This window comes from Perognathus longimembris, chromosome 6 (genome assembly GCF_023159225.1).
Source record: "Perognathus longimembris pacificus isolate PPM17 chromosome 6, ASM2315922v1, whole genome shotgun sequence".
Lineage (NCBI taxonomy): Eukaryota > Metazoa > Chordata > Mammalia > Rodentia > Heteromyidae > Perognathus > Perognathus longimembris.
In genome coordinates, this window is record NC_063166.1 from 27,287,633 (window position 1) to 27,312,302 (window position 24,670).

The 24,670-nt window shown below is 39.0% G+C and overlaps 1 protein-coding gene and 1 long non-coding RNA gene across 10 annotated transcripts in view; both read right to left on the reverse strand.

Moving 5' to 3' along the window:
- The window catches only part of Phactr1 (phosphatase and actin regulator 1), a 432,942-nt gene that overhangs the window by 332,903 nt on the left and 75,369 nt on the right, over positions 1-24,670 (reverse strand). The window lies entirely within an intron of this gene.
- Positions 6,413-23,843, reverse strand: LOC125353024. The gene is made up of 3 exons (XR_007211238.1): positions 23,833-23,843; positions 22,549-22,551; positions 6,413-9,371 (listed from the first exon to the last, which is right to left on the reverse strand). It is a non-coding gene; the product is annotated as an uncharacterized LOC125353024 (long non-coding RNA).

Sequence of the window (24,670 nt, forward strand, 5' to 3'; positions counted from 1 at the left end):
CAACAAATATTTGAAAGGCAGAACTTCTCACATGCAGAGATGGGCTTGTAGTACCAGTAAAAATAATTTTACACTTCACACTGAATTTTTTTCCAGTTAAAAACAGCCTAGATGGGCTGGGGATATGGCCTAGTGGCAAGAGTGCCTGCCTCATATACATGAGGCCCTGGGTTCGATTCCCCAGCACCACATATACAGAAAATGGCCAGAAGTGGCGCTGTGGCTCAAGTGGCAGAGTGCTAGCCTTGAGCAAAAAGAAGCCAGGGACAGTGCTCAGGCCCTGAGTCCAAGCCCCAGGACTGACCAAAAACAAACAAACAAACAAAAAAAACAGCCTAGAGTCTTACTGTTCTTTTTTTTTTAATAATGGATCATTTCTTGTGGGTTATTAGTTTATAAACTCACTGCTCACTTATTGAATGGATGCTTCCAAATTAGCTGCTTGAACTCACTACTGAGTTTAATGAAGTTCATTTAAAATATCACAGTAAAAGCTGAGCACTGGTGGCTCACACCTATTATCCTAGCTACTTAGGAGGCTAAGATCTGAGCATTTCAAATCCAGCCCAAGCAGGAAAATCTGTATTTAATCTCCAATTAACCACCATAAAGCCAGAAATGTAGCTATTGCTCAAATGATAGTGCTAGCCTTGAGAAAAATAGCTCAGGGACAGTGCTTAGGCCTTGACTTCAAGCCCCAGGACTGGCACATGCACACAAAAAATTCATAGCAAGTCTTTCTCATGTGTCTTTTCTTCTTCTAAACACCTTAAATATATTAATGCATTTGTTTACCTCTCAAAATCTTACACAAAAATGACATTCTTCTCATTTTTTCAGGTACAGAAAGATAAACACAGAAGGTATATTTGCCCATGGTTATGTGGGTTGTGGATGAGAGCATAGTCTTCATAATTAGGTAAATTGTAATTTTACTTTAGTAGACAGCTCTTCTCTGATTGGATGTCTTGATATATACCCCTGTTTTCATCGAATACTAAGATGCCCAATACCATAATATCCTTTAGTAAGTCCATTACAAGTCACTGCTAAACCACTTCTACCCTTAGCTTGAAGAAAAAAAATATTGGTTTTGCTCCCATCACTTCTCTGTGACTTTATGTTCATCCACCTTCTCAGAGATTATAAAATAAAACAAAAATCTTTTCCTCACTATAGATCTTGAAGGAGTCTCAATTGAATATTTAGTGTGGCCCCTATGGTTTATTATTCACATGCTAAATGGTATTTGAGGGTAAACTTGTGGGTTAGGCTTGTGGTTGGCTAAAAGCCTACCTAGCCTGGGAAAGGCAGCTGGTGAGATTCTTCCCTTTCCTGATTGAGCTTGCCCTTCACCTCTGCGCATTCACTCACCAAATGTCTTTCCTCCTCCAAAGCTTGGAAAATTAGGAAAGGGATAGGGATGAGGACCAAGGGATGTTTCCACTGCTTAGAATGATTGCACATTACTTCATTTCTGCTGAACATGGAAGAATTTTTTTCTTTTTTGGCTGGTCTTGGGGCTTGAACTCAGGGCCTGAGCACTATCTCTGAGCATCTTTTGTACCAGGCTAGCACTCTACCACTGGAGCCACAGCCTACTTCTGGCTTTTTCTGAGTAGTTTATAGGAGATAAGAGTCTCTGGACTTTTCTGCCAGGGACTAGCTTCGAACTATGATCCTCAGGTCTCAGCCTTCCTAAGTAGCTAGGATTACAGGGTGTGAGCCACTGGCACACAGCTTACAGAAGATTTTCTAAGGAAAGACCTTGTGGGTAGTCTGGAAGCCTCTGCCAGCCTCACTGTCCTCCATTCCTCTCCCTCCTAGCTCCCTGCCTAGGGTGGCTAGCTCCCTATGACTTCTCTTAGTCTCTGGTCATGCAGGCTGTCCTTGTTTGGGTCTCACTGCTCTACTAGATAGCTATCTACTGAAAAACCCATTTTTGACACCTCTGTATTTCTGCACACATCTCCTCTGCCGGAAATATACTTCTATAACTTTTAGACAAAAGGAGTACAGTGACTGCAGCCTACAGGAATCTGTAGTTCTGCTGCTGCCATTGTCTGGTTCTGGTCTCTGGTACCTCTTCAACCTGGGTCAGACCACAGCCTGTCATGAGTTCTTCAAGGACCACAGAACACACACCTAGCCATCCTGGTAGACTTTCTTATTTGGCTTGATGCTAAGCTGTAACTGAGCTCTGGCTTCCTTGTGGGGCTTGTAGTTAAAGTCCTTTCCCCTAAAATTTCCTTTCAAGGAATAATGAAATAATGAAGGAATACTATTCATTTCAAGGAATACTAGAATACTGAAAAATACTCAGAGATATAGAAAAACCTGCTATCTAAACAAAATTTCTCATAGATCTGGGTTCAAATTTGAATCAGACCATTAGCAACTTGTTTGATCTCTCGCAAAATACAAGGGGCAATTAATATCTGGAAGGAAGTGACAAAACATTTATAAGGTATTTAACCAAATAATCTCTAAGCAGCCAATAAATGATGGGCATTATCATTAAATCTCTGCGTGTGTGTCTGTCTCTTTCTCTCTAATGCCCAGTGAGTTATGTCCATTTATATTTATTGAAATATTAAGTGTTGGGCTAATGGCTGGAGTTCAGGAAGGTTGAAACTAAGAAATGCCCTGGAGACTTTGGTTTGTGGTTTCAGATGTGAGCCACATTCATTGATGCTCTACTTGTCATGCTCTTTGGCCTCTTTTTCAAGAATCTAAGGTACAATCACATTGAATAATCATGTCACTAGACCTCAATAAGATTGAGTGCCTGACCTACATATATGCTCACAAATTAAAAGTCCTTCCTGAAAATCCTAGTTCTCTGGCTAGGTTTTCTAATAATAAAATATATGGGAGGTATTTGAAAAGGAAACCAAGCATCCTTAACCAGGTATCAACAGCAACCACCGCATATTTCTTTTTCATTTTTTTTTGTTGGTCATGGGGCTTGAACTCTGGGGCCTGGGCCACTCTATCTGAGCTCTTTTACTCAGGGCTAGTACTCTACCTTTTTGAGCCACAGTGCTACTACCAGTTTTCTGGTGGGTAATTGGAGAAAAGAGTCTCACAGACTTTCCTGCCAGGGCTGGCTTTGGACTGTGATCCTCAGATCTCAGCCTCCTGAGTAGCTAGGATTTCAGGGATGAGACACCAATGCCTGAAACGTTTCTTTATCTATACATATTTTTTTATTTTGTGGGAATTTGTTTTTGGTAATGAACAAGAACAATAACTTTCTATAGAACACTTGTACAAAGATTTTCACATCATTGTTTTTTAATCAAGGCATGCAAATGGGCTGGAAATAAGAGTCTAACTCAAAAGTAACCAGTATGAAAAACAGTTGCAGGTGTGGCTTAGTGGTAGAGCACCTATCAAGTTCAACCCTAGTATTGCAAAACAAAACAACAACCCTTAATTCAATTTTAACTGAAATACTGAGTGCTTTGATTTCTAAGTAATGATAAAGTGGAAGCTGTGCCTATAGATAAAGATTGAAGTAAAACTGGCAGAAAAGGGAGGCTTAGGATTGAGGATAAGTTCTGCCTGTTTATGATTTTACTCTGTTTTTCTGGTTGAAAACCCTTCTAGAGAAGTGGTGCTGTGGCTCAAATGGTAGAGTACTAGCCTTGAGCACAAAGAGGCTCAGGGACAGCACTCAGGCCCAGTTCAAGCCCAACAACAAACCAACAACAAAAGAAACCACCCCCAAACAAAACAACAACGACAAAAGAATTCCTCAACAGGTTCAAGTGCAGGTGGCTCATGCCTGTAATCCTAGCTACTCAGGAGGCTGGGTGAGATCTGAGGATCATAGCTTGAAGCCAGCCAGGGCAAGAAAGTCTGTGAAACTCTTATCTCTGATATACTAATCAGAAAAACCCTGAAGTAGTGCTATGGCTCAAGTGGTAGAATGCTAGCCTTGAGCACAAAGAGGCTCAATGACACCCCCAGGCCCAGAATTCAAGCCCCAAGACCTGCAAACAAACAAACACCTTCTACAAATGGCTGCATTCTCCTGCCACCCACTAAAATGATCAAAAAGTTAGTGAACATTTATGCATAATTATTATCTACAGACAACTGCATACCTTCCTCCCCAACAAAGCCAATGTTATGATCTTAAAATTTGATCAGTATGTATTTGCACACACAGACAGACAGACAGACACACACACATGCATACACCCATACTTCTTTCTCTTCCTTCTGCATTTTAAGTTATGAATGTCCTTCATAGGGCTGGGAAAGTAGTGTTTTTCTTTCTTCATGGTTATACAATAAGGGGAAAGATAAGACAAGCTCTTGTTTCATTGCATTTCCTGCTCTAAGCAAAATATTATCCAGATATTTTGTTCTTAAACTAGGACTTACAAAGTTGTTTAACACTTATCAATACATCTTTTTGACCAACCTAGCATGTAATATGACAGAAAGGATTTCTTTTTTACAATAACAGAAAAAAGTCAAAGTCTCTCTTTTGGGCTTTGGCTATTGAAATTTATATAGAAAGCAATGAGATTTAGCACTTCTGAAAAAGAATATAATGTCTCTGTTATGAGCTAGGATTACACTGGACAATGACACGCTGACAATGTCTCCTAACCATGATGTAATACAATGAAAGGCCCTCAGGCACAAAAGCTCTATGCTTCAGAATAATGATATTTTTCTCCCTGGAGAACAAACCTAATCAAGCTTTATCTTTCTCTGACATGAAACCCAAGATATATACTCACAGAGTTTAATTACCTTAATCCGAAAGTCTAAAGGGAATGACTGAATTTACTATAGAGAACTAACTTCAGATTAAGAGAGGGATAAAACATTCAAGAAATGACACCATTGCTTGAAACTCTAAAAGAATGGGTCTCATAAAAGGCCTCTGGTAAGAGGCTAAGTGGTTCAACATTTTAAAAAAATGTATCAGGTATTATCAAGTATATTAAAGAGATAAATTGATGGATTCTTTATGTTCACCTATCTCTAATTTAAGAACCACTTATACATTTCTAGTTCTGAGCTGAGGTAGCATTGGTAGAAGATTCCAGAATCCAACAATTCTTATGCACACCTATGTTCACTTATCCAATAGGGTCCACCTGCAGGGAAGAGAAAGTTCTTTTACTTTTATTTTGTTTGTATTAGAGGGACTCCTCCCTTTGAAAATGGAGTTGCTGAAAATATTAATTCCTTCCCTTGGAAATGATGGCAAGGCCTACACATAGTTATCTCCCAGGGGACCTTATGATGTGGCTCAACCTGGCCTCAAACTTGTGATTCTCCTGCCTCTATGTCTTGTGTTAGGACTACAGGCCTGTAATATCTAGCTCAGTATATTGGTATAACTGTCCAATTTTATCATTAATTACTGTGATCAGTGTCTCACTGTGCATAATTTATGAGTTAAATTTACCATGGGAAAAAATACAACATATAAGGAGCTCAGTACCAGCTGTATTTTAAGATCTCTACTGGGGGTCTTGGAAAATATCACCCACAAAATAAGGTATGGAGGTGACTTTAATGACAGACCGTTTTTGACTCTCTGCTCTGTGATAGATCCAAAGTGCTTCACTAAGTTGTTTAATGCTGGCTGCATCCTATCAGAATGAGGAAACTGAGGCACAAGAGGGAGGCAGTGACTTCTCAAGACCTTGATGCTCAAGCAGATGAGGACTACCTGACTCCCCTCTCCCCTGTGATCACAGCCCTGTCAAGAAGGCGCATGGGAGAAGCTTGGACTCTCAGAACAGGTACAGCTCGGGCAACAGGAAACATATACTAGAAACACCTGTCTTTCAGGTGACAGGAAAGAACAACACTTGCCCCACCTGAACTGAGGGGCCAGAACCAAGACAGAACTGCAAGAGGGGGGAGTGGCTCTGAGTGGAAATGGAGAAGGACAGGACGACGCTGAGAAGAAACAATGAGTAGTGTCCAAGATTTCATGCCTCGCTAACCCTAATGTGCTTACGAATCCCGTGAGCTTCTTGCTTTCAGGGACGTTGACATTGCTGCTTCATGGACAATATTGGCGTTTCTAGGCTCTGACAGCTTTTTATTTTTTTCTCTACTCCCTGAACACTATTGCTAGAAGCTGGTTTTATCCCAGTGCTGAGTTTTGGCTAGCTGTGTATGTTTTGATTGTGGCAGCCTTTGATCTGGTGTACAGTTTATTTTACTGGTACGAGGAGAAAAGACTGATGGGAACTTAAGAAATATCTTTCTGCTCACAGGGCTGATAGGTTATCAGGGATTTGGCAATGGCAGACCTGCTCCCTCCCACATTGCACGTACTCCTCCCCAGATCACAGAGACCAATTGCAGAGTATCCTCACCCTGTAAGAACTAGAGAGAATGCTAGGATGTAGTCATTTCCAAACTGTGAGAACCTTGCAAAAGTTCTGCAAGGTTCAGTCTGAGAAAATGCACACATGTAATATTCTCTAGATAATTCTCAGGCATCAATTGACCCCCTAAAGTTGGGTCATGGGCCCTAGGTTGAGAACAATATCTCTAATAGGGCTCTTGGGACTAGTGTGTGAACGAAAAACCTAGCATCAAGAGAGAAAACACACAATTACAAAAATAAAAATGGTACTCAATGGCAATGCGATTTGTAAATATTTAAATCCATATTCACGAGATAATTAAGAACTCCTGTCTCTTTTCCATCTCCCTGTGCATCTTTCATACCCACACTCCACCAAGTGTTTCAATAATTTAAAATTTTTAATTGCTTTATTATCTCCTAGTTGACAAAACTCCATCACCAATTAGAGAAATAAATTGGCCTAATGAATTAATTATTAAAATCCACCTCTGCCATGGCTGCCTGGAGCTGCTCATATGTAAGTTACAGTATTTCATCTTCAGAGCAGTCTATGCACCATTTGCCGAAGCCTTCTTCTCTTCTCTTGTGCTAGGTGAAGAGAGATGACTTTGGGGCTTCTGTTTGATGAGGCTCCTGTCACACACCACTGAAGTGCAATGTAAGTTTCTGCTATGTTTTGAGTATCTGATTTGAGACCACATCCATACGATTATAAACCAGGGAAACCACCAGCAAAGAAGGCTCATTTGGTCCACTCTGAAACATAGCACCCCATCATTAAAATAGCATCACATGCAGAAGGGAAATTAGGACCCTTCAGGCTAACGGGCAGGACAAAGGACAGATAATTCAATCACTTACAAGAGAGACAGGAAGTAGCAGGAGTAGCAGGAAGACCCTGCACTGAGAAGCAGGAATTTATGTCCTAGACCTGGTTAGTTGGTTTGATTTTTATTATCATCTTGAGCTACATACCTCATCGCTTTGAACCTTAGTTTTCAGATCTCTAAAATGGAGAACATAATACTCGGCATGATATTATTGATGTAAAACACAGTGGCACCTGGCACTTTGCTCATATTAAAACATGTTAGCACTTGAGCCATAAAAGGACTGCAGTTCTGATGTGTGCTATAATGTAATGGATTTAAAAAAAATTATGCCAGTTGTTAGACACAAAGGTGTATACTATATGCCTCCATTTACATGAAATATCGAGAATCAAAAAATCCACAGGGATAGGAAGCATATTGGTAACTACTGGGTGCTGGGAGAAGGGAGAATGGGAAATGATTGCTTATTGAGTATGATTTTTCTTTTGGGGACTGATGAAGTTATCCAGAAAAAAGTTTAGTACTAAATGTCACTGGATTGTGCTCTTTTTAATGGTTCATTCTATGTTAGATGCATTTTGTCTGTATAGGAAAAAAACCAATGAGTAGTGATTGCACATCCTTTCTCCAATGTATCTTGTGCAGCAAAGAGGACGTGTTCCAGACCCCTAGGATCTTCATAGTTCTGACATTCTCTGCCTTGTTAAGTTCTTGATGACATCCTACTGTGAGTTAAGCCTTGTGCTAGCTACCATGTAGTCACAAGGGGAAAATAAAACAGATTGCTTGCCTTTAGAAAACAGAGTTAAGCAGGCAGTAAGAGATACCATATATGGGTTATTTAAATGATGGTCCCCAAGGATGACAGAGACCCAAGCTGTGTTAGGAGGTGATGGGACTGGAATGGCATAATAGAAGAGAAAAAAGACAGTGTTGTGTGGGAGGTATTTAGGCTAGAGCCCTGGATCCGGACAATATAGGAATATATATTAAGGAAAACATCATGCTAGATCCTTCTAAACTGAAAGCTAGCAAGCAAAACTAAGTGAAACAATCTTTAAGGGACAGACAGCTCAATGTTGTTGTAGGTGAAGGCCTGGATATACCACCCACACTGGCACATCCAGAACTGGCAGGAAGGAAACATGTATGCTTTCAACAGGTCAAAGGATTAAACTCACAAGTTATTTTTGGTGATGAAATGGAACAAATGTACTCTTATATAATCAGAGGTGCAGTTTAGGTAAGGGTTTTAAAGAAACCCAGTGCTAGATCTTGTCCAATCTCACTTTCCTTTATTTTGCAGGTATATGTTTTCCAACACGTTTCATCTATGGTACTTCCTTCCTATGATTCTTGACACTGCTGTATATAATCTATGACTGACAATCAATCAAACTCACAAAGGGGGCATTTTTTTTCTTCACCTTGCAAAATCTCAGGCACCAAAATCCTCATAAAAATTATCTAGGAAGTCAATCTAGAACTGGATGTGCCACAGCGGAAGTCATTCTAACATCTTGGAAGAGCTATAATCTTAAAGCTTATTTAAGGTGTAATATTCTTTATCTTCAAGAAATACATCTACCATTTTATTACTAGTTATAATGTTTCTTGGGAATGAAGAGAAGTTTTGATGAATGGAGAAGCATAAAAAAACAGTTGGATAATAAATGGAATGCAAAGAGCTATGTAAGCTTAAATTCCTGGCCAACAGAATTCTGCTTTGTTTTATTTGTTCGGTGGTTTTCTAAGAGTTGGCAAATAGGCTTCATCTCTCATGCCAACTTGGAGGAACGGTAGTGGCAACTAAGGGTTCAGTACTCAGCATCACTGAGGTTTTATTGAGCTATTCCTGTATATGGGAGTGGGTGGGATTGAAGGATGAAGGCTACTGTAGGCACAGCACAGGCTGGGTGAGGAACGGACATTCTTCTGCCCCTGTATGTACTATTCCTGCTACAGGAATCCATCCATGTAACATCAACAAATAGCTTTTATTTTCCTTCTTGCCAAAGCAATCTGAGTTCACTGCAAAAAGTTAGCATGGATGGCTATAAGTACAACTCACCAGTACCCCATCCCTTGGAGATGTGCACCAATATGGAGGCTATTCTTTTTCTTCCCCCCCCCCATGCACTATCGTTTAATGGTATTTGTCCCATTTTATAACCTACATTCTTTTTTTAAAATTTAATTATTGTCAAAGTGATGTACAGAGAGGTTACAGTTTCATACGTTAGGCCTTGGATACATTTCTTGTACTGTTTGTTACTGAAAATCTTTGGCAAGACCTTGCACTCTAAATCTCAATGTGAGATTTATAATTTCATTTCATATATAAGATTATATACTGAAGAAATTTCACAGTTGGGTGCCTAGTGGCTCACTTCTGTCATCCTAGACTCAAGAGGCCCAAATCTGAGGATTATGGTTCAAATCTAACCCAGGAAGAAAAGTCTGTGGGACCCTATCTCCAGTTAACCACCAAAATGCCCAAAGTGAAGTTTTGCCTCAAGTGGTAGAACACCAGCCTTGAGTGAAAAAGACAAGTTTAAGTCATAGTGTTGGCACATGCACACACACACACAAACACATACACTCATGTGCATATGCATATGCATACACACACTCACACACACACTCCAAGAAAATTTCATATGCTACATTAGATCTTGTATAATATATGAAATTCAAACCTTTCATTTGGAATATCTTTCTATAGTTACCTTATATTCGTTTTCTGTAGCTTTAGCACTGTACTTGTATATTATGGCAGTCTTTAATTTGTCTGTTTTAGCTACCTGATGTTCATAAATTTTATGTAGTAAAGTCTTTTGACATTATATGACTACTTTGTTGAGAAAAAAGTTTTATGAGTGTTAGAATAAAATAAATGCAAATTATTCTTGATATGTGATGATAATAATGCCCTCTCTTAAAAAGTTGTAACAATTTGCTCTTCACCCGATTTTTGAAATTAGCACTTTTAAATGTGGCTAGGGACCAAAAAATATTTAAGAGACTCCTAAAGAATTCTGATGTATAGATTAGCAATTAGCTTTCCCCAGCAAAACATAGTTTCTGCAAATGTGGATTACAATGAATCATATGCATGTCATATTCGGAGTGATGTGGGTGAGAAAATACTTTTTTAAACACTAAGATGTAATGGAACAATTACCTGCTTGTCACGAATGACTTGACTCATTAGAGGGGTCAAGACTTCACAGTGAACTCTACCTTGAAATGTTTTAGAGAAAAATAAGAAAAAAAAGTTCCTGTAAAGAGGAAGGGCAAAGTCTTCATAGTTATTCTGCTTTCAGCGTAGCCTAGTATATAAATTAAATCAAACCAAACTAGTTTAAATAATGAAAATAGTCCTGAAGCCTAAATGCAAAACTTGGTCTCTGAAAATCATATTCAAACATTGTAAATCTGCTTACAGTAACCAAGACTCAGGTGTATCTAGTACATCTATTCTCCCCACATCAAGTTTGCAAACTCTTCTGGATAACCACAGCATGCTGGGAAATCCATATAGCAGATACATACAGATGTAGGGCCTTAGCCCTGTGTGTTGGTGCACACTTGTAATCCCAGCTACTCAGAAGAAGAAAGAATCATCAAAAGTTGGAGGCAAGGAGAGTCTGGGCAAAGGCACCTAGACCCTATTTTAGTAAACAAAAGCAAGCAAAGACAAAGTGCTCAAGTGTGAGAGAACCTGACTATTAAGATTAAGGCCCTAGATTCAATTTCTAGAGTTCCAAAAAACAGATAACAAAATGCACGGTCTTTGTATTTATTGGGAAATCAATGTGCACAAGAATGAGTGAAAGTGATTTCAAGATACAGGAACAAGAGAAAGCCCCTGCCATACCTCTGAAAATTAGTGATGCTTTATAAAGGAAGGACCATTTAGGATGGCCTCTGTAGGTAGGCTAGGTTGGCATGAGATTTTTGATGAGAGTCCATGCTACCTCTTTGAAATGACTCCACATTTCTCTGTTCTAACAAACACAGTCCACTGTCAAAGTAGACATGGGAAATTAGCACTGGCAGACTGTACTCATGTATCTATATACTATTCCTTCTTATCCTTCTCAGGGCTTTGTATTTCCTGGAGTTGACACAAAAATAATACACAGAATTAAACTCTCCAATGAAATCCTCAAAAGAATCATGACTCTATTCACTGCCATCTACCTATGGGGAAAGAAAAAAAATGGAATGAATGAATGTCTGTTCTTGCTCTGTTGCAATCACATACACACAAAAAGATAGGATCAAATAATTTAGATAATATCCATTCACTCATTTCTTCATGAGAAACCCATTGACTAGCCATTCTGTCCTAAGCACTGTGAAATTTCTAAAAAACCCTATCTCTGCAAGCTAATTAAGTCTCAGAAAACTATGAAAACACACATGTGTTACAACATCATCTTTTAGAATCAGATTTCATGTTTTGAAAAACAGAGATTTGTTTGCCAAAATACTGTAACGTGGAAAGAAGAAATAAAAATCTTTGTGTCTTTGAAACCACAACAGCTGCTTTGGAAAAAAATAGTCATCATAAAAGTAGTTAAACATAGAATGGTAATTGCTTGACTTGTCATCTGATTGCCAGATCAAAAACTCCAGATTCATAATTGTAGCTATCTTGCAAACAAATTCATGGTTCTGAAAATATATGTTCTACTGGTTGTGATTCTTGAGGACAGCATTTTACTCAGGGATTTCAATGCAGACTATTTTAATTGTCTTAAAGACTGAATTTATAGCTATTTCTAGTAAAACCATACTATGCAGCATGATTTACTAAAAAGTTTATTGTTTTACTAACCAGTATCCTATCAAAGGTAACTTTCTAGTATTAAAATATTCAAGGAATGGTCGTCATCACATTCACTTAACAAGACTAATAGGGCTGGGGACATAATATGCACAGTGGTAGAGAACTTTTTTTTTTTTGGCCAATCCTGGGCCGTGAACTCAGGGCCTGAGCACTTTCCCTGGCTTCTTTTTGCTCAAGGCAAGCACACTGCCACTTGAGCCACTTCTGGCCATTTTCTGTATATGTGGTGCTGAGGAATCGAACCCAGGGCCTCGTGTATCCGAGGCAAGCACTCTTGCCACTAGGCCATATTCCCAGCCCCTGGTAGAGAACTTTTGAACATGTGCTGGGCCCTGAGTTCAATCCTAAGTACTGAAAACATACATAGACACACACACACACACACACACACACACAAGCATGTGTGCACACACAAACTAAAAAGGTTTAAAAAATCCAATTAGAATTGTTTGAATTCTACATTAGCAAAATTTCTGTTACATAACAGACCAAAACTCTATATTCCATTACATAATTATTCAAAAGATAAAGCTGATATCTTCTAGGGGGTCCTCATATGTCCCACCAATTTTTCATACACACACACACACACACACACACACACACATACACACACCACAATCCTTTAACTACCAGAGGAGAGTCCAACATGTGCAGTCACTTGGAAACCACAGCAGAACTTTGGAAATGCTATGGTGAAAAGCTTTAGGAGCAGTGCAGAGAATTAGACAAGTCCAGAAAAAGGTAATATTTATAGCATTTTTTGAAGGTGGAAGCAAATTTCTTTTGAAAGAACCATCCTTTATAAAAAGACATGCTTTATCAACAGCTTGTAGGGTAGAATAAAAGGAAGAAGAGCAGGTAGGTGCTTAAGTCCCCAGATACTGAGACTGGAAAAGAAGAGAAGTGTTATTTGAGACACAGCAGAGAAACCTCCTACGTGATTTTTTTTTCCCAATGCAATGTGTGGCAGGCTATAGAAAGGGCAATTAGGGATTTCTTATAGATTAAAATTCCAGATGATGGCAAAGATGGTGCTGATAAGGGCAGGCTGGGATGGAGGAAGAATGTTTAGATGATAGGGTGTCACATACCTGGAGTTGCTGAAAGAGGAGGTCATAAAAAATATAGGTTGTTTACGTGGCCTATGCTTTGGAGGCAGATATTAAAGCTTGAGACAAAGGGATCCTAATTAAAAAGAATGCTGAGGGAGTCTTGGGCCAACCCCAGAACATGGAGGTGTATTTGGGAGGGAGAGGTAGGAGAGTGGGAAATTGGGATGTGGGAAGTAGGAGAATGAGAATTTGGTGTGCTGAAACCAAGATGGGAGGTTTCATAAGATGGAAGTCCTAGTTGGGCTTGGGAAAGGCAATTAGATGTCTGAGGATAAACAAATGAGAGGCCATTGAGCTGAATAATTAATAGGTTATTAGTATCTCAAGGTTATTTATTTACATATCCATTTATTATCATTAAGAAGTTGTACAAAGGAGTTGCCATTTAACAAAGCAGTTTATTAATATAATGTATGGAGACAGAGGGGATGCAAGGCAGAATTTAAGACTACACACCAGTTTCACCCTTCTAGGTAAGAGAAGGTGAGGACTGTAGATGAGTTAAGGCACTGTGCCCTCAAATAAACCAGAGGACTTAAAAGGAGATTTTTTTAAAGGGAAGTAAAAGTGGCACCTAAAAATGTATTGTTAAATAAACTCCATACAATGTGTTAATTGATGAATTCTATGTGTGATATTTTCAAGAGGAGAGATGAGTCATTTCCTTCGTGATAAGAATTTCTAACTTAACTAACAAGACAACTTGTTAGGTTTTGGCTCCAAACTTTTTCCAAAAAAAAATCTTATAAATCTTAATCAACCTACATGTACCAAGAAAGTAAAATTCATTGAAACATATAGATTGAGGATAAAAATAAAAGAAGGGCACAATTTTGAATAGTGTATAAAGTAGTGATTGCTATTCTTGTACAATTTTATAGCAATAATCATTAAGATGAAAATTTTGATAAATTTGTCTGTATTAAGTCTGACCTATTTTGAGGGGGGTACCTGTTTTCACACATGCAGCATACTGGTATGCTCAATTGAAATCTACCAAAAATGTTTAATAAGTTGATATTTAATAAAAATTTTTACATAATTATTTTTATAGCAAAGGATCATTCTGTAATCATAGCAATTACTTCTTCCAAATAAATCCGATTCCAGTGAATTGTTCCCTTTGAAATACTTAAGCTTTCTCTTTCCTGTTAGTATGTCATGTTCTGGTCATTTCAAGGAAGGTAGAACATACGGACAGAACTTAGATAAATTTAGGTGAAAAACAATTTTTTTTTTTTTTTTTTGGCCAGTCCTGGGCCTTGGACTCAGGGCCTGAGCACTGTCCCTGGCTTCTTCCCGCTCAAGGCTACCACTCTGCCACTTGAGCCACAGCGCCACTTCTGGCCATTTTCTGCATCTGTGGTGCTGGGGAATTGAACCTAGGGCCTCGTGTATCCGAGGCAGGCACTCTTGCCACTAGGCTATATCCCCAGCCCAGAAAAACAATTTTTAAAACCATATAATCACTGGGTGTCAGAGGCTCACACTTATAATCCTAGCTACTTTGGAGGCTGTGATCTGAAGATCATGGTTCAAAGCCAGGCCAAGGGGCAGGAAAGTCTATGAGACTCTCCAATTAATCAATCACCAGTATCAGAAGGGGAGCTGAGGCTCAGGTGGTAGAGTACTAGCCTTGAGCAAGAAAGCTAAGGGACTGTACTCAAGTAATGAGTTTAAGCCCCAGGACCTACACAAAAGAGAAAAAAAAATTCAAACAAAAAGAACATATAAACCAAGTCAAAACTTATGAGATTTCCAAAGTCACTGTGTAAGATGTGAGGTTTTTGATCTAAACATAAGTATCATCAGACAATTTTCCCAGAATTTGCCACAGTTTTGACGAATCTATCAAAGATCATGATTACATTTCTGACACACATCAGCCTCTTTGGTATCGATAAATACTAACATTCCCTATTTTGCTAGTTATTCCAAGCATATTTTACGCTCAAAGAGCACAGAATATGGGGATTAGGGGTAAAGCTCAATATTACAACATACCTGAGCAACAAACAAAAGTTTCCAAATGCAGATGCATAGTTTAATACGGAGTTGCTGGAGAGTGACACTCCTAACATGTTTTCATGATCTTTAATTTCCTCTCCTGCCTTTCAGTAGTCCCTACCCACCTTAGAGCACTTTCTACAATGTACTTCATCTTCTCAAATTTGGCTCCCACCCCAACCCAGTGAAGAGTGGAAGAGGAGGTCAGAGTTAATAGTGCAGGAAGAAGGGGAGAGGGGGACAGATAGCTAAGGCCTGCCACAGCCTCCTCTCAGCTCTTAGGTTCTGATAATTTTGCATGCTTGACTCAAAGATGTCCAAGCTCTGTCAGGTACCAAGCACAGAAGCCTTGACACACAGAACTTTTGAACACGAAGCTATAGGGAGAAGATAAATGAATGGGAACCAATACAAACAAGCTTCAGGAGTGCCACAGCAGGCAGTGCACTGTGTTCATAGACCACAGTTCAATAAACAAGCTTAGAAAGGGCAAGCCAATGTCAAACCCAATTTTCAACATGTATGCACCTTCATTGTATTACGTAAAGTGTCATATATATTGTTTTATATAAACACACATATATTTATACACATGAACATATGTGTTTATATATAAGCTATATTCGTATAAAGTATTTCTATTTCACCATCTTTGCCATTCAGCAGCAGGAAACAAATAGGATTTTCTTTGAAAGCAGGAAAATAAAATCCCAAACTTTAGTCACTTCCAAAATACCTCCTACTTGGGATAAGATGACAGAAATGACTATCTTAGGGGGTCAGGGGTTGGAGAAGTAATCAATTTCTATGTCACTAAGGTTCAAATATTATATGTCATAGATTCTCAAATGCATAATCATAGGAAACACTGTCACAATTAACAACCTCACAAAGTATCTTATAATTGTAGAGGTAAGACTCGCCATGTCATAATTTAATTGGCTTTCTCATTTTTTGGCTGGCAGATAGAACAATGGTACACTCTAAAATTGATAAGATTTTAGAGTCAGTGAAATAAAGTAAATGCTTCCCACATCTCTAGAGTTGCTCTGATTTAGGTGGGTCACTGCTAACTCCTCCTTTTTAGATACTTATAGGTACATCAGGTTTTGTTTTTTCAAATTTGTTTCTGCTTAGCTTCTACTTTAGCCTATACATTCTATTTGCCAGTGCATAAAAATAATTAATTTTGAGGGAAGCTTTTTGTTCCTCTCACTGTTCTTTTTACTTTTACGTTATCATGAATTGGTGATGACAATTACAAATGATATGGTCTAAAATATTTTAATAAGTAAGTTGCTAGACTGGGTACAAAAGAACATATGTAAAAATTAGAAGCTATTCATTGTCTTTGGCACTAACTGGCCTTATAAGTTTTACTCTAGTTATGGTAAAATAATATATAGCTCAATTTTTCTATGATCTAAAGGTTATATAAATTCAATGGGTTGCAACGAGACTAAATTATCACACCAGAAGGAAATTAATTTCCATATATAAATTTGAAACCAGTGAGGCTAGTAATAATGTTACAAATAATGTTAGTCTAGGATAGCAAATGATTGGCTCTGCCAGTTCTTTGTCTAATATCTTCTCAGGAGTTACATTCCTAACATGTAAATCAAGACTTCTATGTTGCAAGGGGATATTATATTCTAGGAACCTAGGATCTTGGGACGAAAGAAATGAAGCAGAATTTCTTCTTTGCTCAATAAAGCTTTATTAAGTGGTTAGCACTTGTAGACAGTTTTTCCTGCTTTATATCTTTAAGCTTCTATGGCTTAATTTAGCCTCATTAATTCTAACCAAGTCTGTGGATGATCTCTAAAATGCCATACTGCCACCTTTACATCCCAAGATTCCGATAAATGCTTCCTGCCTAAACTTCTTAGTTCCTTCTTTGCAATTAATGCCTTCTCTTCCTTCTGTTGTCCCTGTCCTGGCAGATCTGTCAGCCAAGACTTAAGGATATTCTGTTCTTTTTTATTTTTAGTCTTATACATGAACCCTTACCCTCGTTTCCAGGGCCACTTTTGATCTTGTTTTGAGTGGTTTACATTCTGTGGATAAAAAGTTGCCCAAGCCCTGCATAGTTGGGTAGGTGAAGTGCTGCCCACATCTTGATCAAGAGGTCATGTGGTGCAACCCTGCCAAATGGACCCCTGGACACATGATCCTCACTGTTTTCTTTTTTCTTTTCTTTTCTTTCTTTCTTTCTTTCTTTCTTCTTTCTTTCTTTCTTTCTTTCTTTCTTTCTTTCTTTCTTTCTTTCTTTCTTTCTTTCTTTCTTCTCTCTTTCTCTCTCTCTTTCTTTCTTTCTTTCTTTCTTTCTTTCTTTCTTTCTTTCTTTCTTTCTTTCTTTCTCTCTTTCTTTCTTTCCCAGTCCTGGGCCTTGGACTCAGGGCCTGAGCACTGTCCCTGGCTTCCTTTTTGCTCAAGGCTAGCACTCTGCCACTTGAGCCACAGCTCCACTTCTGGCCATTTTCTATATATGTGGTGCTGGGGAATCGAACCCAGGGCTTCATGTATACGAGGCAAGCACTCTTGCCACTAGGCCATATCCCCAGCCCCACTGATTTCTTTTTCTCCACTAGTTTCACCTATATAATTGAGAATTATTAACAAAGCAAACTGCATCTTCCTGTGATTCATTTGTTGCCAAACTTTTATATATTCACACCCTTGAGTCATCATCATCACACATGCACATCCTTGAAAACCTTTGTTCAACAAGAACTACTAATCAACATTAATTACTTATTTAAGATATTTGGACAGATTTATTCTTTAGCTTCACTAACTCGAATGTAGAAACCAAAGGCTCTAGAAGACCCCAGACATAATTACCACATACTGTCTTTCTAGTCATTTCCATGTTATTTAATTTATTTATTATATTCTTTATTTCTCACTATTTTATTTCATTTAAAAATTATTATTTGGGGGGGGGGGGCTGGGAATAGGGCCTAATGGTAGAGTGCTTGCTTCGTATACTTGAAGCCCTGGATTCAATTTCTCAGTACCACATACATAGAAAAAGCCAGAAGTGGCACTGTGGATCAAGAGGTACAGTGCTAGCTAGCCCTGAGCAAAAAGAAGCCAAGGACACTGCTCAGACCCTGAGTTCAAGCCACATGATTGCCCCCCCACACCAAAAAAAAAAGATTATTCTTAAGTGTTTGTACAGGGGAATGGAATTCAACATGTCAGCTTGTGAGTACAATGCATCTGAAACATGGTAGTAAAAAATTTACTGACAATATATGGAACAAAAGGGTCTCTGGGAACTGATCTAATGTGATTATTTGTTTGATTCAATATTTTCTAGATGGATCTACTTGCTCTCTTCATTATGAAGTACTTTATTATTGTTTTCTCTTATAAACTATGCATATTAACATTAGGAAACATTCTGTTGAGTTTAAGAGAAAAATCAATTGTATAAAGTGAGATGTAAATCACTTGTTCTTACTTGAGGTTGGGGATGACTTTTGTATGGACAGAAAATGCCAGAAGGATAGTACTAGTTTCCTTGTATGTGTAGCCTTCTCTTCTTTGGGCATTGTCAACTTTTGGTGAAATGTAAAGACCTTGAAAATTTTCTTTTGCACATATGGAATGCTAATCCCTAGGATTAAAAAAAATAACTCCATGGATCTATATCTCTGTGGCTCCTTCTAACCAATGCAAAGAATAAACATATAGTCGCAGAAGTTAAGGAGTCTGAAAACTTCTTTGCCACTACTCTTACATGCATAGCTCTTCCTTTTTTCTTTTCCACGGACTAATGGAGTGAAAATTGGGCTCATTAGAAGACTCAAGTTTGCTGTATCTCTCATTTGTTTTTTTTAATGTCAATATTTTTAGTCAGCAAAATAAGAATTATAAGAATAATTTGAGTTAGGAATGTAGCTAAATGGTAAAGTACTCTATCATAGGCAAGCCACTGGGTTTTATCCCCAGCTCTACGTGTGTGTGTGTGTGTGTGTGTGTGTGTGAGAGAGAGAGAGAGAGAGAAAGAGAGAGAGAAAGTGAGAGTGAGAGTGAGAGAGAGAGGATTTAAACCAGCCCCATGAGAGACAGAAAAAAGTTTGCCCATAAAAAAACTTTATAAGAATTGATTTCCTCTTGTATCCCCTTCCTATGGTTGTACCTGCCCTATCTGTGTATCTTATCTGAGTACATTGGAAACCGTGTATACTGGTATTTGAACTAGGAAATAGAAAGGGAATACCAAAATCGAGAGACACAGGGTTAAAAAAGACCAACGACTACAAAAGCAATACTTGCAAAACTGTTTGGTATAAATGAACTGAACAACTCATGGGGAGGAAAGGGAAAGGGGGAGGGGGGAATGAGGGAGGAGGTAACAAACAGTACAAGAAATGTATCCAATGCCTAACGTATGAAAGTGTAACCTCTCTATACCTCAGTTTGACAATAAAAATTTAACAACAACAACAAAAGACAAAGGGAATATTTTCAAGGTCATATTAAAATCAGGTAACTTGTGGTAACATTGTGTGTGTGTGTGTGTGTGTGTGTGTGTGTGTGTTTATTGTGTCAGTCCTGGGGATTGACTCAGGACCTGGGCATTGTCTCTGAGCTTTTTTTTTACTCAAGGCTAGCACTCTTCCACTTGAAAGACAGCTTCATTTCTGGCTTTTTGCTAGTTAATTGGAAATAAGTGTCTCAAGGCCTTTTCTGCCTGGATTAGCTTTAAAAAACAATCTTCATATCTCAAGTAGGATGACAGGCATGAGCTGCAAGTACCTAGCAATGATAACATTATTGACTCTGGCGTATCATTAAGTGAAGTCTAACCCCAAAACTGTTTGACACAGTGGAAAGTTTCAGTAAACTGGTTTCTATCAACAATGTTTAGGTGAGGAGAGGCTGATCCTTCCCTTTTTGATGGATCAAAGAGAAATAAATGAACTTTCTCATTTCTTATGTACTCTACCATAAACACCACATATCCAACAAAGATCAAGTGGTTGCAAATTCAGTCCTCAGCATGGCACTATTGGGAATTGGTGAAATTTTTAAAGGGGTGAGCCTAGTCTAGGAGAAAGTTTCTGTAGGTCAGTAAGAACCTGGGCAGTCCCTCTTCCTCTCTTTTGCTTCCTGGCCATGAAGTCAGCCATTTTTCTCTGTGTCATCTTCCTATCATCATGTGTCAGATCTTTCCCCACAAGCCCAAAGCAATAAAGCCAATGGCAAAACAAACCTTTGTCTCTAGAAGTTGTTTCAACTTGTTCTAGTCACAAAATATGACTAAACCTAGTGTGAAATCACTGTCCACGTTAGTCAGTATCAGATCACCTGAACCTTAAAATTTTATCAAGAAGATAACAGAAGTATGACCAAAAATCTAGTACTTTGAAGTTACCATAAACGGTCTAGAGTTGAAGCCTAACAATTTCTCATCCACACACATTTTCATATTGGCTGGGCATAATAAATATTATGTATAAAGATGCTTAGCTAACTTTTCCAATGAACATGATCCTAACGTGTGTGTGTGTGTGTGTGTGTGTGTGTGTGTGTGTATTCGTCTGTGCAAGTCCTGGAGTTTGGGCGATCTCTAAGCATTTTTGCTCATGGCTGATGGTATTCCAATTGAGCCACAGCTCCACTTTTGGCTTTATCTTGGTTAACTGGAGGTAAGAGTCCTTCCTGGCTTGCTTTGAACCATAATCCTCAGATCTCAGTCTCCTGGGTGGCTATGATTGATTACAGGTGTGAGCCACCAGTGCCTGGCTTCCAAGCTCATGTTTGATCTCTTAGCATGACTCAAATTTGATGTATGATCTCATCTTTCACCCACCTTCTGTACAGATCATGCAGCCATGTCACAAGTGGTAAAGATCCTTTCATAGATTTGATTACTTGAGGAAAACTCAAGTGAATCACACGTACCAAGTATGTGCCACAGCAAGGTCAAATCAAACAATGAATATTGTTTTTCCCCAAATGAGCGAATGGCAGAATACGACATTAAGAACTTGTTTTTCAGTCTTTTCACCTTTTGATACCATTCTAAGTCAGTGAAATGATATCATTTGCTACCTGGCAATCTTTACAAAGGAAAAAAAAAGAGAACAGTTACAGAGCAGAAAGCATCTGAATATTCTTTTTAGTGGAGCTGGAGAAATTTGCTTGTGAGGGGAGAACTAGTCTACAAGAACAGAGAGACTATGGCAAAAGGGCTGGAGATGTTCACATTTGGAAGCCACTAGTCATGGTACATGAGCTGATTATGCATAAAAATTAGAAGCCAAAGGAAAGGCACTAAAATTTTTCTCTATGAAGCCCTGACCTGCAAAGTATAAAGGACAAGTAAGTGTTTATGCTTCTGCTTAGAAAGCATGAACCACACTTCTGACACCAACCTCGAGTTGGCAATGTCACCCACGCGCTGACTTTTTGCTACTTGTGCTGCACGGCTTCATTTATGTAAGAATTTTAGCTGTGGATATTCAGGTAGTTCCCTGTTTCTGGAATGTCTTCCCAAGAGTCACTACCATTTTGAATCAAATTACTTACAATCATACAAAGCCCTTTTCGCCACTTTCCTTAAGTTCCTTTTTTTCTATTCTGTCAGGCAGTGGTAGTTCCTACTCCTCTACTTGAACTTTATCTACAGCATTATAGCACTGCCATTTTTGACATATGGCAGATCTCTTTCCACTCACCCCCTCCAGTAGTCTAGCACAACAAATACCTGATTATAACTTCTCACTTTCATCAGTGAAGCCTTCCTTCAGCTTTTCTTTTTTCTCTTTTGCCTTTTTCCTTTCACACATTCACTCCTCCCTCTCTCTCATTTGCTGAATATTTATTGACTAATGACTCTTTGCTAAGTATAATGCCGCCATGCCTTCCATCATGGAAATCGTGTGTGTGTGTGTGTGTGTGTGTGTGTGTGTGTGTATTTGAAAAAGAGTAAGAGAAAGGCAGTCCAAGAAAATAACCCTGGAAACAAATAGAAATAACATATCCAGTGGTGCCAAGTGTCATAAATATATGTTACAGATCATGGTGGGGGCCTTGCTTTAAAAATGATGGTCTCAAATAACCTCTTTGGTGAAGGGACTTTTGCAATGGCCTCCTCAGTGACAAAAAGGAGCAAGCCTTGGAACCATGCAAGGAAGTGGGGCTACAGAGGGAACACACAGTACAAAGAACCTAAGGCAGGAATAAGGAAGAGGTGTTAAATGAAGTCACGAATGAGTCACCTTTTCATTTGCATGTCCTACTAGAAGAACCACTGAAATTGTCAAACTCCATAGGGTTAATGGATGTACAGATTAATGGACCAATACTGGTATTCATAGAGTATTTGCTCTTAAATTGCTATACAATACATAACACTTTCTCAAGGGCCACTGGAAATGCTTCATGGCCTCTGAGCCTCTTGGAAATTGGTTGTCATGGAGTTGGTACTCAATCGTTCATGCCCCTTGTGCACTGGCTCCCTTCATGGCACCTGGATAGCCTTGGTACTGCAGGATCCACTCTTTTTCTCTAACTGGGGTCCTGCATGAATCGCCCTTTCTCTTCATTTCTCAGTTTTTTTCTCTCTGTCTTACACACATCACACACAAAATTACACACATACATGCGAACACACACATGCACACTTCATTGCTTTGGGACTTTGACACACCAGCCCTAGGTCTAGACCATCTACTGACAAAGACTGTACTCTTGAGCAGCATTTTTGAACCCATTTTCTTGACTAGCAAATGGAAGGGTGCATGACTAGTCTTCAGTATTGTGGTGCAGAAGAATTGAGAAATTTTCAGTATTGCCTTGCAGAGAGCATCAGGAACACAATGGGCAGATGCTAGTTTCCTCTCTTCTCCATAGCCAGTAGCTTTGGAGTATCCTGTCTTTCCTATGCAGACAGACCCATAAAGAGTCTTTATGCAAAGGTTGTAACCTTTGGTTACCTGGACCACATCTCCCACCTCCTGGGGTGTGTGTGGGGGGGGTGTCTGTGGATGTTATAGACATCAGTGTATAGCAGTATTATTGGGACTCTGACTTTCATTATCTATTAGAAACCACATGTCTCAAACTTAGGAGATTTCTTCCGTTGGTTCATTTTTGTAACAGCACCTCACTGTCTATCACATTGCTGTAAGAGAACTAGGCTGGAGCTTGGTCCACAGGCGATGCAGAGATATAGGTCTGCCAGCACAGAGGCTGTGTTAGGAACTAGGTCACATGCAAAAGTAACAGGGGGTCTGAGGCATCCTGCAATCTTATAAGTAGCAAATCCTGGGAAACTTCTATGTTAAAATTCTTAATTTTGGCCAGTTCTGGGGCTTGAACTCAGGGCCTGGGCACTGTCTCTGAGCTTCTTTGAGCCACAGTGCCACTTCGGGTTTTTTCTGTTTATGTGGTACTGAAGAGTTGAACCCAGGGCTTCATGCATGCCAGGCAAATACTCTACCACTAAGCCATATTCCCAGCTGGAAACTTGTATTTTTATCCAAACTGTGATCCATATATGACTGCTGTAAAACCAATGATCAGAGGGTATTCAAATGTTGTAAAAGAAAATATTCATTTAGAAATGACATTGGTTTATTTGTGCTGGTACTGGAGCTTGAACTCAGGGCTGGTTGCTGTCTTTTAGCCTTTTTGCACAACACTAGTGCTTTAACACGTGAGCCACAGTTCTATGCTTTGATGCTTAATTGGAGATAAGAATCTCACAGACTTTCTTGCTCAGGCTGGCTTTGAACCACAATCCTCAGATGAGAACCTCCTGAGTAGCTAGACTTACAGGCATGAGCCACCAGTGCTCATCTAGAAACTATTTTGTCACCCTGAGCATGCCAAGTGATTCTTAGAGGCTCAGAAAGGTTAACTTGTTTTCCAAAGGTCACACAGCTGCTAAGTGACTAAACTAGAATTTCAACCTCTCTGACTTCAAACTTTGCACCCTTTCATCTACTTTCCTCTTATTATTAGAGGATTTAGTACTTTTTTTTCTGCTACAACAAAATAAATGCTATTTGGATTCAATTTACTTCAAGTTCACATGCATTTGTGCTTTATAATCTCTCTCAAATCACTAACTGCCCATGAGTTATTGTGAAGGGGCTTTTAGGAAAGAAATATTGACTGTAAGTGAAGTTTAATGACTCTTATTAAAGAAACTAGAAATGTGGGTGTATCTCAGAAAAGTGATTCACACCTCACATTTCCCTTTGCCTTTGGAAAAGAGTGTTAATGGTTGAAACACCACTGAGTATGTAATCATAACTCTTGGGTTCTGATATGGATTCTGCCACTAAAGTAACTTTGTGAAGTTGTTCTACCTTTCTGAGTTTGATTTTTTCAATAGTAAAACCAGTGTGTGGGACACACCCGGAAGTCAACCAGCTGGCCCCGCCTGTTTCTCAGTCCTGGGGCCACATGTGGCTAAGATGGTGCCTAAGGATGAACCCAGAGGCGGTTCTGTGGGCTGTGATGCCCTGGC